At 30.8% G+C, this 14950-nt stretch overlaps 1 pseudogene; it reads right to left on the bottom strand.

Moving 5' to 3' along the window:
• LOC149561422 (indole-3-acetic acid-amido synthetase GH3.6 pseudogene) overlaps window positions 1-8896 on the bottom strand; it is a 30466-nt pseudogene extending 21570 nt beyond the window's left edge.
• Between the last annotated feature and the right edge of the window lie 6054 nt (window positions 8897-14950).

The raw sequence follows: 14950 nt of genomic DNA, 5'->3' as shown, positions 1-14950 counted from the left end.
CTCCACACACAACCTTCCTTGGTCTCAAAAGAAGACCTATAATATGTTAGCCAAAGCTTGTAAGAATCTTCCCTCCTCTTGCAATGTGGACTCTCATAGATTCCTCACCATGAAGTTGGTAGATGGTACCATTGTTAGTAAAACCAAGGCCAAAAACATATATAACGTCATTTCCTATAACAATAGTATTCTTAAACATGTCAATACTTAATGGTACTCTAAAATAGATAAGGTTGGATGGAGTAAATAAATTAACCTCATTTAGAAAAGTCATATTGATCCTAAAATCCAATGTTTTAGATAGTTGTTGTTGCTAGACAAACTTCCTTTAAGCATAGATCCTAATGGTATTGGAATATGTAATATTTGCAAGCTGCCTGAAACTAGTAGGCATATTTTTCTCGATTGCTCTATTGCTTAAGAGATATGGCATTACTTACCCCCATTATGTTACTATTTTTTTGAAATTATTACAAGATATATAGATGGTTTAAAGAAGGATACTAATCATTTATGGAGTACTCTGTCATCTAACATTTTATGGCAGATTTAGAAATTAAAAAATGAAGACAAGTATCAAAGCAATTCTAGATTCCTTACTGAGTCTTTTAGAAGACTTATATACTTTAAAAAATTTGCAAGTCATGAGTACCATGATGATTGACCATGAGAAGCTTAAGAGCTTCCTAAATTTTGGACATGCTACCTTGTTCGTGTTTGAGATGAAGAATGAATACAATTGGCATAGAACTATGGAAAACTATGTTGTTTTTGAAAACACTATCAAGAAGCTAAAAAAAGAAATCAAGAAGAATAAAAAGAATATTTTGGATGAGGAAATTCTCATGCTTGATCAATATAGTGTTGAAGGGTATGGAGTGTGTGATGTTGAAGGGGTGACAGTGTATCTGAACTGATCAAGAAGACTTGGCATTAGATAAAATATCTAACACTTACACATCAAAGAATCTAGAGGGAAGTAGTAGAGATTGAGAATAGATTTGCAAGGCATATCAATGTAGCTAAGGGTGTCAAGAGGAAACATGAGCATTACAATCAAAATAGTCTATTTTGTTCAAGTACACTGAACTTGGGAGTTCACATTGGATCAAGGAAAAGGAACATAATAATGAAAAACAAATAAAACTACCCAAGTTCATGGGGGATGGGAAGGAGGACCCCATATGACACTCCCAAACATGTGAGGCAATTTGGTTGGTTGAGAACGTAAGCAATCATGACGAATGGGTAGTGCAATTTCCTATATCCCTATGCATAGTGGCCTTAGACCAGTTCTTTGAATATGACAAGACAAAGGTGAATACATGGGATGAGTTTTAAAAAAATTGTTTCAGAGTGAATTTAGACTACTTTGTGACAACAATGAGATTGTGTCTCAAATTAATAGTATAGAGGAAGAGGAAGAATGGGAGCATAAGAAGGTATGATTGACAATTCAACAAGTTACTTAGAAAAATGGACAATCAACCATCAGATGACATAAAGAAGCACTAGTTTATGGAAGGGTTGAGATCCTCCCTAATAAGGAAAATAAAGATTGTTCCTCTGTTGTCATACAAGGATGTGTACAACAGAGCCATGTACCTTGAAAATGAAATAAAATCAAGGAAGAAGAATAGGTTGTTAGATGATGATGATTCCTTTGATGGAAATAACAGTGATGAAGAGTCCAGTAAGAAGGTCCAAGTGCTCTAAAAAGACATGCATTGTATGATGAAGGAATTTAAAACAATGTAGGGGAGCAACAAAGTGAAGGAGAATTATCATGTACAGAATGTAAGGAGGGCCATACAAAAGGCATGTGCCCTAAAAAGGCCTTCTCCAATATTTTCTAGGGGATGAGACACACCACCAACAAGTGCCCATGGCCCCATATAACTTGAAAATAATGAATGCAGAAGATCTCTTCATAGACAAGAAGTTGTTGACATCCACAAAAATAAGCACCTCTTAGTCATAAACCAACACAATGACATCGTTTGATAGGTACCAAAATACATAAAAGGAGGAAAAGGCAATAAGATTAATAACATCAATAATACATAGGGTCAGATACAATATGATGTTAACGAGTAGGCAATGATTAAATTCAATATCAAGCTTGCAATCAATGGGGACACTTCACTTGGGATTGCTAGGAGGAAAGCCCTCTAAACTTGTGTTGATGGTGTAGCCCTGCTAACCATGAAAATGCAAACTATCCCAATCTTGGATTTAATTGATTAAACATTGAATGTTGGGTGAAGGAGTGCTAGCAATCACTAAAGTGCAAGCCAAGAAGGCAATGCACCCAAACCCTAGATAATATTTTTCTTTCATAAATTTGCTCAATGTTATTTATCTAATTAATAATTTATTGTACATATTAAAATATTATTTTTTATATTTAAGTAAAGTCAAAGCTAAAAATTAACTTATTATTAAGCCGAGAGGCTTTCTACAGTGGGAGCAAATTTCAATGTAAACAATAAGCAATTTTCAAAAAATTTGACAGGTAGCTGCCAGTATGACGATAACATATTAATAATGATAAGAAATCACTTGAAATCAATGGCATAACGTATATTGAAAGGCCCAAAGTTAATGTAAATATTTAAGAAACTACTAAAAGTGGAAGACCAAAAATAAGAAAGAACTTAAATAGCAACATTACACATTCAAACCATTACATTGGTATTTTAAATCTTAATGAAGCATTATATTTCAGCATGATTAGAGTTGAGACTTTTCCAGATCAACGACCTTTGGTTATACAAGTTTGTTTTACTTGGAGGTGTATTCAATATGTGGCAGTTTCCACATTTTCAAAAATTCTCAAGAAAAGCTTTATTATGAAAATGGAAGCGAAATTTTGAAATGGTTGATTGCATTCTGGATGGAAGCAAACAACTTTTATTGATCAGTTACAAAAGTGGGAAGAAAAATCTTATATATATTGCTCAATATGTACTGCAATTTATCTTACTTGAAGCAATAACAAGTGATCTCGTATTTTTCTGCAAGTAATCATATGCCTTCTAATCTCACACATCCCTTCTATTATAGTTTTTTTAATAAAAATTTTAAGTTATCTTATTTATACATTATTCTAGGATATGATTTGCAGAGAGCTGGTTGTGATCATCGTACACAACAAGAAATTTTTTTGTGAAGGTTAGTTATAGATTTTATCGAATGCATGCTTTTTTATAAAATAATTCTTCTTATTTTCACATCAGATGGTAACCATTGTTCTTGTTTAGTCTGTGGTGTATGTGAATGTTTTCGAAATAGATAGATTAATTTTGTCTTTTGTTATTACTAATATATGTTTTGAAAATAGATAGAAAATTGATATGTTTTGAAAATAGATAGAAAATTGTTGCCTCCAACAGCTCATGACACAACCATATTTGTCTTTCTATATTACCAATGTTTGTTTTTAAAATAGATAGAAAATGGTTGCCTCCTCTTGCTCAGCTATATATTTTTTAATAACCTTTCCTTAATTATCATTTCCTTAATATTTGGAGGAACCAAATTATAAAATATGACTGCCCTCTCCAATATACAATATAGGAAAATAGATTATGTTATTAAACAGATGTCTCTTATAAGATAATATTAATAGTGAGAAATACTGACAAACTGGAATCTAAAATATAGCATGGTGTGAACAGATTTATTAAGAATAGTAAATTAGAGACAAGAAAATGATTAGAGAATCTTATAACTAAAGAATATGAATGAATCACATGGCTATAATATTAGACTCTCCACAAATGATTAGATTGTTTGCACAAGATTAGGAGCAGAAGATCGCATGATTTATCGCAACTTTCTTTTGTTCGAGAGTTGCTTGGCAAACCTATTCAGAAGTTAACTAACCATCATTAATATTCAAATTAATCATACAACCCTCGTTATAAACTTGAACATACAACCCTGTTTGTATATCCACTGTGGAAACATACTTTTTAGAAGCTCTTTGTCGATGTCTTCAAGATCTTCAAGGTTTTTCTTAGTGGAGATATCAACAGAGGCTACATGTCCCATTAATTCATTTTCCTATGATAAAACAATGTTAGTGGCAACATCACAATAAAATAAATGGGTATAGAGCTTCTACAGATGAAGTAAATAATTGTATACTTGAATTATGAGATAGTTTTCTTCAAAACAAAACTTTTGAAAGATCAAGGTAGAATAAATGTCCACTCAACACCTAATGTCAAAAGATATGTAGAAACATCTTTTATAATCCATTTTCATAGATGAGTAGGTTTTAGAAACTTTCCACAAATTGCTTTCAAAAATAAGAAACTTCCAGAAATTGCCTTCAAAATTTAGAAACTTCCAACTTTTGCAAATTAGAAACTCCCAGAAATGGAAAGCCATGTCATAAAGAATTATTAAATTTATTTTTGTTTTTATCACTATAATGTTCATAATTTTGTATTTTTGCCTACCAAAAATTATTTTTCTGCTTGCCACAACAAATGAAAATTAAGAAAAATCATAATTTAAAATTATAGAAAATAAAAAATAAAAAATTACCATTTCTTTAGTTATTAGATTATTTTATTGCCTCAATCATTACCTTTTATCTAATTTAAATATTAGATTCTTAAAAGATATAGATTCTAATTTGTTTCATGATATATTTTTAAAAAAACTTAGTTTATTATTAAAAGTTGTAAAATTCAATGTTAAAACTAGTTTTTTAAAAATTTAACTAAGTTAGTTTTCAGTTGTCAAATAAAAATTATAATAGAATATAATTTCTTTTTTATCAAATTATTATTACACCACAAATAAATATATCTGGTTAAGAAAAAAAATCATATATTAAATAATTAAATAATATTTGAAATAATTTATATTGAAATCAAGTACATTTGAAATCAATTCAGCTACTTGTTAAATAAATAATATACTTAACTTCAATTTTGTTTTCTATATTTAATTAGTAAATAAAATGTTTCTATTGGATATTTAATTTGATTATTCTATCGATTATTAAAATTGCATTTGTAAGGTTTTTTATTTCTATTTATATTCATTTCCATATGTATAAATTATATAAATAAAAAGTAATTTAATTTCTATGTAACTTGACTATTATTCTTTTTAGCTAAAATTATTGATGTGTTTCATTATTTTATACATATCAGAAATAATAAAATGGATGTTGACCAAAGTGAATCTGAAATAACTATTGGTAGCACACTGCTTCAAGATGATTCTATTGAATCAGATGGAAATGATGAAACCTATTTGGATAGATTGGGAAGAATCACTGCGGAGTGTTGCAAAATAATGGTCAATGAAATGCATGGAGCAAGCCTGAATGTTCGAGATGTGCAAGATCTTCAAATCATACAAATGGAAGACTATACAAAGGTGATTCATGAGGCATGGAGGAAAGGAGTCAAATTTTGTGAATATATGAAAGACATGCATTATGATGTGGAATATAAGGAAGGGGAAAATTTTAATTTCCTCACTGAAGAATTCCAAGTGTCTCTACACCACTATAATGAAATCTTTCTCTAATGGAATAATGAACCACTCTACTATTTTTGCATTAATAATTTTAAGGAATTTTTTTTTCTATACATTCCATGTTTGATGGGTATGGATTCTTAGGACAATTGAAGATATGTATGTAGATAAAAGGGTCTAAAATAGTATTTCATATATCTATGTATGTAGTTCTCTTATGGACAAAATTTTGATTTCATCACTGAAGAACTCCAATTGTCTCTACACCAGTGCAATAAATTCTTGCTCTTTTGAAATAGTGAACCAGTCTAATATTTTGGAATTATAATGTTTAAGAAAATTTTGTTTCTATATACTTCGTCTTTAAAGGGTATGGATTCTTAGATAAATTAAATATATGTTTCTATATAAATGAGAGTTTAGTATTTTATATATTTATGTATCCATTTGTTCTACGGAGAAAATATCTTTCTTATATTACTTTTACAATTCCTCGACATTTGGTAATAAAATAAATATCACCATATTTCTTATCTATGATGTTTGTTGTGAACATAAATTGCAAAATATTTCTCATTAATTGAAGATTCTATTCACTTTATAGCTATGAGTCTATCATCACCAAATTTCCAATCTAATGAGGAAAGGAGACAATATCAAATATAGCAACGGAGAGCATATTAGAGAGAATATCAAAGGGAATATCAAAGACATCAAAGAGAACAAATGATAGAAGATCAAAGACAAGATGAAAGAAGGAGAAGTAATGAACTCCAAAAACAAAATTATGCTAGGTGAAGGGCACAATTATTAGTGCAAGAATTGGAATCTGAAAATAGAGATCAACAAAATAGTAACAGAAGTTGTCGTCAAAGAACATCTGATGGAGTATCGCATTCTGAGATACAAGAAAGACATCAAGTGGATTTATAGTTCAATGAGAGGTATAATCAACCCTTGACTACAGATATGCAATTGGATCTTCAAAATGAAGTTTCAAGGACAACTGAATATGTTCCTAAAACACCCCATCATACAACTCAAGTTGGGATAAATTTAGCTAGACAAGGCAATGAAGAAATTGCACAAAACCCAAATGAAAATCTTCGTGATAATTTCTATAGATTCCAAATGCAATTTTTCCAAAAATTGGATAGCTTAAGAATGCCAAACATGTGTTATATCTGTCAAGAATGCTATCTAGGAATGAAAGTGTCACGCACCTCTGATGGTCCAGTGTGCAATAGATGCCAACAAGAGAGAGTAAATAATAGATTCTTAGCTTCAAATAATATGGATCCAGGACCTCAACCAGAGGAGCTTGCAAACTTGACACAAGTTGAGGAAATGTTAATTGCATGTGTCAGTTCCATATTGCAAGTGACACATGCAACTGGTGGCCAATTTAAGTACAGAGGACACACAATAAGTTTCCCACAAAACATAGATCATGTTTCAAACATATTGCCACATACAATAGATAAGTTACCAATTATTATTGTTCAAAGGATAGATCAATGTACGACACAATATAACTTTACTGTAAATAGAGATTGTGTATACAAAGCACTCAAATACAAAGTAGAGCATGATAAATTTTACTCTGATGTTCAAATTAATGAAAATGCTCTCAATGATCTACCTAGAAATAGAGATGAAAATGTTTTTCACAGATTGAAGATGGTGAATATGGAGTTTGATACAGATGCAAATGATATTGTTTTTTTGGGTCCAATTATGGAGAAAGATGAAGGGAATGTAATTGAACACACAACATCAATGGCTTCAAGACCTCCTAATGCACAAAAAGAAATGGAACTTATCCATGCATGGGTTAATAATCTTGATGCAAACCCAACATCATTGATAGACTAGCCAAGTATTGGTGTGTCACCTATTAATGAGTATGTCACATCAGGATTATTGGATATGGCATTCCCAACACTATTTCCTAACGGTACCTGTGATTGGTTAGAACCATGGTTGCAACATGTATATCTTCATGAATTTGTAGAGCATCTTGTGCGATATAGGGATCATTGTTTTGGAAAACATCCTAGATTTAAATATTTCATGAATAACATGCTCATGACACATCGTGCATAGAGTTCAACCTCTGTGTTTGTAAAGAGAAACTTTAAAGACATGCCAATCACCATCAATGAGTTGCAACAACATATGGAAACTACACCTCACTCTAGATTGACAGATAAATTGATGCGGTTTGGTACAACACTAAGGGGAACAAGGTCATATTGGGCAAAATCTCATGCAAAATTGACAAATTTGCTTCATCAAATTGGTTATCCTACAATATTGTTCACATTGAGTGCAGTAGATATGTATTGGCCTAATTTACATGCCCTAATGCCAGGAACAATACCAACTAATCCACGTGAAGCTCAAAATTGGCGTAGGCAAAATATAATTGATTATCCTCACATTGTGGCACACTATATGCACTTGAGACACTCTATGTTTAGAAAAGAGATTCTAGAAAATGAAATGAATGTCAAAGATTTTTGGTGTAGATATGAATGGAAACATAGGAGGTCCCCACATGTGCATGGATTCATATGGATCAAAGGGGCACCTAATATGGAGAACATTGACTGGTCAAATGAGGATGAACGCAAAAGTCCTAAAAGATATTTTCATTCTATTGTTCATGCACCGAACCCTAGAGAAGATCCTCACCAGCGAAATATATAGGTATGTTTATAAATATGTATTCTATGGTATAATTTGATATGACCTTATTTACTCATTCAACTTATTTTGAATTGTAACCTTTCATGAATTTTCAACAACATCCATGTCTCAAAAACACGAGATAACTTGCAGAGGTCAATCTAGATCATGACTATGAGGAGATCCTAAATTGTGTAGAAAGACACACAATTTGTAAGGAGGGTGCATATTTGCGGAAAAAAAGGGGGCATATGGTTTGTAGGTAATCATTTCATTACATTGTGATATTTAAACAAAAATTAGAAATTGGTCACTAGCATCACATGGCTAAGTACATGATATATCTCTCTTATATTTATTATAGGTATAATGCACCTTGGCCATTAAACCTAGAGGGATCAAAATTATATGAAGATAGAGAAACAGGTGAAAAGAAATTTGAACCAGCCAGAAATGATGAAAGAGTCAACTCGCATAATCGCCACATACTACAACTATGGAGAGCGAATATAGATTGGCAACTTGTTCTTTTCAAACATGTTGTGGTGAAATACATTGCCAAATATGCAGCAAAAGCAGAGAAAAACTCATAAACATACCACCAAATGTTGATGCGCCTCTCCAACATGGAAAACCCAAATGATTTAGCTGCACGTGCATATAGGAAACTTCTAACTGAGACAATTATAGAAAGAGACATTGGTGCTCAAGAAACATGTCATATGTTATTAGAGCTTCCATTGGTAGAGTGTAGTAGAAGATTTGTTAATCTAAATGTCTCCCATGAGGTCTTCAAACCTGTAACTATAAATAATGAAAATGGAAATGAAGAAGAGAATACTGAAGAGGAAACAAAATCTTTCATTGATGGGTACAAAAAAAGGCCCCTATGTATGGAAGCTATCACATTAATTGATGATGTAAGATCATGGATATATAATCCTAAAAGAAGAAGAGAGAATAAATGGGAGCCAAGGGACAAAAAAATAATAGTCAGAGTGTTTCCTAGATTTGTATCTATGCCTTCACATGAATCAGCTAAATGGGTTGACTTTTGTTTATCAGAGTTATTGCTCTACAAGCCATTCCGTGATATAGAATGAGATATTGGTCATAATGATGACACCATCATACAAAATTGGGAGATATTTAATTACATTCCTTGGCATGTTCAACGTACTGTGGTGATAGATAATGATGAAAACCCAAGTGATTCTGACATTGAAGACAATGACAATGTTCAAAGAAATACAACAGAACATGAATGGGAAATTATATCTAGGTTGCATCATGATCAAAACATAGAGTGCTCAGAAATAGACATGTTGGGGAGAAGAGACATTGAAAAACATACAAATTGGTCTATTGATTATAAGGGAGAAGAGTACACTACTGCAGCAATCAATTTTATAGGTAATGTGAAGAATCATGGTTGTCTAATATATGATGACATTCCCCAATGCATCAACTACATGACCCTTGGTGATAAACAAAAAATGGCAGTTGACATTATTATGACACACTATCATAGAAATCAGAATGTGGAGCCATTATTCATGATAATTAAAGGAATAACAAGCACTAGAAAGTCATATCTAATTGGTGCCATTAGTCAATCTCTTCAAAATGCAGCAATGCCCTCTGTATCTCCCCTTCTATTACTTGCACCAATAGGAGTTGCAGCATTCAACATAGGAGCTTCTACAGTTCATTCAAAATTAAAAATACCAAAACAAGGTTTTTTTTCAATTAGAAGGAACAAGACTCGCTAGTTTTCAAGAAGAAATGGCACATATCAAGTATATCTTGATTGATGAAATGAGCTTCATTGGTCAAAACATGTTGGAGAACATTGACTCTCGACTTCAACAAGCATTCCCACAAAATGTAGATATAAGCTTTGGAGGTAAAAGGCTTCACTTTTCCTCATTTCAGCATGTATGAAATATAGACTATTGCATTAGGGTAAAAGCACAAACCTATGTCACCTTTTATAAAAGAGAAGTGATATCAGAATTTAAAGTCTTCAACTTTAACGAAATAAAAGTGGCATTTGTGCTTAGAATTTGAAGATGATGTAAACTAATGAAATATGTAAAATTGGATGAAGTTTATGTCTATAATTTTTTTTTTTTAAATTGAGTGAAAATTTAATTTATTTTTGAATTTTTAAAGTGTATTTTTGAATTTTTTTAAAATATTAAAAATATAGACTTTTTTTCCCGTCAAAAAAATATATGCAAATATTCATATTTTGGTTTGATTTTGGAATATGTTAGATTTAACATGTATACCTAGTGCACCAAAAAAGAAAAATTAAAATTTGGCTAATATTTTTGAAGTTATAACTGGTCAAAGTCAAAGCTATCAGAAATTGACAATTTTTTTCTCTTGTCAAAGTTTTTCCATCAAATCTACATTTTTTTAAAACAAATTACATATTCTTGAAGAAGACTCTCTCCTCTAGTGTAGCATACAAAAATAAAAATTTTAAATTTTTTTTTTTTACATGATTTACTATTTTTTTCTTATTTTTGAATAGACATCTTCCTGAATCTTAAGATACCTACTTGTAATATTTTCAAATTATAACATATTATTCATAATCAAAATTTTTAAAAAATTATACGATCATAATCATGACTCTGAGAACTACAAAAGTATATTTTTAGTTTTTAAAAAAACTTCAATTTAGTAGGTCAAATTGGCCTTCAAAGTGAGATGTTTATAGAAGTTCTAATTTTTTCTTGTTTGGCTACCACATAGGATGCCACACAGACTGTTTCGGCCGAAACCGTTTTGGCTGGAACATTTTCAATCGAAACTATTTCAGCCGAAACCCTTGTCAGCAAATTAAACCACCAGCAGTTAATGTCACTGTTTGATATAAGATAAATTTGTTTTTTCTTTTTAAAAAAATTAAATATACAGAACAACGAAAATTGGAAGAGGATTTTCAAAAGACAATTAACTTTGAAGTAATTTTCAACAACTATTATGTGGATTTAACCAATATTGCAAAGGATCAAATATTTTGAAGGTGATTTTCTTCTCGTCTACTTATTTTTATTTTTATGTATTTTATATTGAACCATTAGCTAATATTTAGTGAAATCTAAATTTATTTATTTTTGTTTCTATAGATTGAAATATTCAATGGGTAGTAAAAGGAAAAGATCAAGGAAATATGATAGAAAAAGAGATGACAAAATGAAAGGCCATACAAAACATGATCAAAACCAACCTACTGAAATTCCTGAATAGGATGAGATTCATGAAGAAAATGAAAGTAATGAAGAGGAAGAAATTGGCAGTTCTATTGATAGAGACAAATTAGAGAGCATAAAAAATTTGATGGATTTGGATGAAGAACTACTTTTTAACCAAATTCCATCTAAAGATATTATAAATGATAACACTATCAGAAAGCATTGTCAGAACATGTGGGATGAATATTTCAATGATAAAAGTATATTTGGATAGGCACAATAATTTGTCAAGTTATTTAGGAGAAAAGATATGAGACCTATTTTGGAGTTGTTGGGTGTTGATAATAGGGAAAGCCATGCACATAATATTAATAAAACAATAGTTGAAAACTTGCAAAATGCTTATAACAAAATTGACAACACAACTCAAGGAGGTGATTTGAGTAATGCACACAGAGCATTGATGACTACTATATCTAGTAGAAAATTGACACATACAAAATAGGTACGTGCAATTTTTGATCTACTACATATATCTAGAAGAACTGTCCAGAGATACATCAAGAGGAGAAATATGCTAGATGATAACATTGAGAATAACTTGGTGAATATTTATAGAGCTCCTCAAAAAGATAGGATTTCTGAAGAAGTAAAATGAGAAGTTATTGAACTTTGGACCACAAATTCTCGTGTTTCTTCCAACAGGCATGATACTATACAAATTAAAAATCAAGAAATAAGGGCCAAAATTGAACATCCAAAACATTTCATAGATATAACTCAAAGTGAATTATTTCAAGCATTTAAACAAGAATTTTAAAAAGTCAAAATATGTCAGAGAATGTTTGAGAGTTTACGTCCTTCCTTTGTACGCATAAATAAGATGCGTGAAACTTTTTGTTGTAGAAATCTTGTTGAATTTGGTCTACACTTGCAATCATTTAAAAAAGTTATGGCAGTACTTGACCCTAATTTGCTCATCCCTAGCAGTACAACACAATTTGTGAGGTCCATATTATGTGATTCATTATCTAAGTGTGGTTCATTCAGTTAGTAGAGTGCCTATGTTATGGTTAGAATGTGGTATGGGTTATGATTGTAGTTAATATAGGGTTATGTTAGAAGGTGTATTTAATGTCAAAATTATTTTCACCATAAGAGATTATTGTTTCACCTCTAGATCCATCAGGGTATGTTAGAAACTGAACAATGTCCCCAAAAGGTTTGCTACATTTTTTACTAATATTTTTTTACATTTTTACCTCATGTTTTTCTATATTTTTTAACTAATTTTTTTGACATTTTTACCTAATATTTTTCTATATTTTTACCTAATGTTTTTCTACACTTTTAACTAATGTTTTTCTACACTTTTAACTAATGTTTCTCTATGTTTTTATCTCATGTTTAACTACATTTTTGCTAAAAAATTAATTTAAATACAATTCTAAAACAATCTAAAATAATTAAATTAATAAAAATAATTTAAACATGTTAAAAAATTAACAATTTTAAATATTTCATTCACAAAATAGGTAAAAAAAAACTACTTTAAGTACAATTAAAATTTATTAATAAAAAAAAAGTTAAGAAATTTCTACAAAATGGGCATGAGAAAACCACTAACTAGTTACGGCCGAAACACTTGACTTGCTCTCCGGGAAGCTAGGAATCGCAACAATGAAAATGATAGTCGCAAGAGGTTTACAGTGGTTCTTATTTCATCACAGGGTTTTGGCCAGAACCATTTTGGCTGAAACGATTTTGGCCAGAATGTTATGAGCCACGTTGGTGCGCAAAACTGCCACGTATGTTCGACTGGAACTGTTTCGGTCGAAACTGTTCTGGCCGAAACACCAATAGATATCACAAAGGGTGACACAAGTTTGTGCTTTTACCTGTTACTAAAATATAATTACAAATTAATCATTCTAACATAAATATTTTCATTCTTATATTTCAGGTGTATCTATTATTTTGGTGAGAGATTTGGGCTAGCTTCCTCCGGTTGGTGACAAACCAGCATATGATAGTAACAAAAGGGCAAAGTTGCTATGGCAGGTATTCAAGATTGTTGTTACTTTGGATAAGATATTTAGACAAGATGGGGAGGATGATGATCAACAAAGATTTCATCAACTTTTGATGAATGTAAGAGATGCAAACCCACAGATTGATGATTGGAGTTTGCTAATGACAAGAATGCCTATCAACATAGAACTTCCAACAAATTTACAGTTTGAAAATTCTGTCCATCTATTCTCAACAAATGAAAATGTTCATAGTCATAATAAAAAAATGTTGCATTCATTGAAGTATCCTGTTGCACGTAGTGTTGTGACAAAAGTAGGACACGGTAATGCATTAGAAGATTATTCAAATGACAAGCTTGATCTGGAATTGCTACTTTGTAAGGATGCAAGGGTCATGCTAACTTCAAATCTATGGGTACAAGTAGGGCTTGTAAATGGATCTTTGGGGTACGTTTGAAATATATTCTACAAACAAGGTAGCGCTCCACTTGAACCTCCAACATATGTGATGGTTGAGTTTGATAACTATTCTGGACTACCATTTGAAGACCATCATCGAAAAACAATTCCAATAACACCAATACAGAACGGTAGAACACTTCAATTGCCTTTAAGATTGGCATGGGCATTAACTCTACATAAATCTCAGGGTTTGACTCTTCCAAAAGCGACAATTGATATAGGATCAAGAGAAAGAATAGGATTGACATTTGTGGCAATTTCTTGTGTTAAATTTTTACAGTGTCTAAGAATAATGCCTCCATTCACGTATGATCGCTATGAGAAAATAAAAAAGGGTAGACAAGTCGCCAAGCACAAGGATGAAGAAAATAGACTTAAGTTGTTAGAAGAGAATTGATGTAATATTTTTATTTTCAATACTTTGTCCAATGCAAGTACAATTTTCATTTTTCACTTTAATATTTTGTAATTTTTATTATACTTATTATACTATTGTATGATTGTAGTATTTAAATAAAATTTTCATTTAGTTGTATACTACTATGAATCACATTTCAAATGTTTCAAATACATGTTTTCACATCCATAATATATAAATAGACTTTTAATATACCCTTGTAATTTCTTTTTAGTATCCATACATTAAAGAAAATGATCACTTATTTTCTTATGCCCTTATAAGTTTGTATCACACTATGTCAAATAATTTTTTTCAAGACAAAAAATACTAACATTTAAAAAATGTCTGTGAAGATATCAATTTGATCAAAGATATTTTATGTTTATTTCATGTAAAATATCTTAGTTTAAATATTATGGTTACTATCCTTGATGCAACATTTCTTTCCTTTTTGAAAAAGAAACATATTCTTTATCATGTCTTAATGATATAATTTTTTTTTCATAATTTCCATGCAGCTTATGAAGATGTCAGACAAATTATGTTTGGAATGGGTTTACTGGTGGTTACGAGACTTTCATCATAGACTTCCAAAAAATGTCATTCTTCGTATAGAGGAGTTGAGTGTTCGGTATTGGATAAGGAATAGA

The sequence above is a fragment of the Cupressus sempervirens genome, chromosome 4 (genome assembly GCF_028749045.1).
Source record: "Cupressus sempervirens isolate cs-2001-9-10 chromosome 4, ASM2874904v1, whole genome shotgun sequence".
Classification (NCBI taxonomy): Eukaryota; Viridiplantae; Streptophyta; class Pinopsida; order Cupressales; family Cupressaceae; genus Cupressus; species Cupressus sempervirens.
The sequence above is the reverse complement of the archived record's forward strand: the minus strand, read 5'-3'. Positions and strand labels throughout refer to the sequence as shown.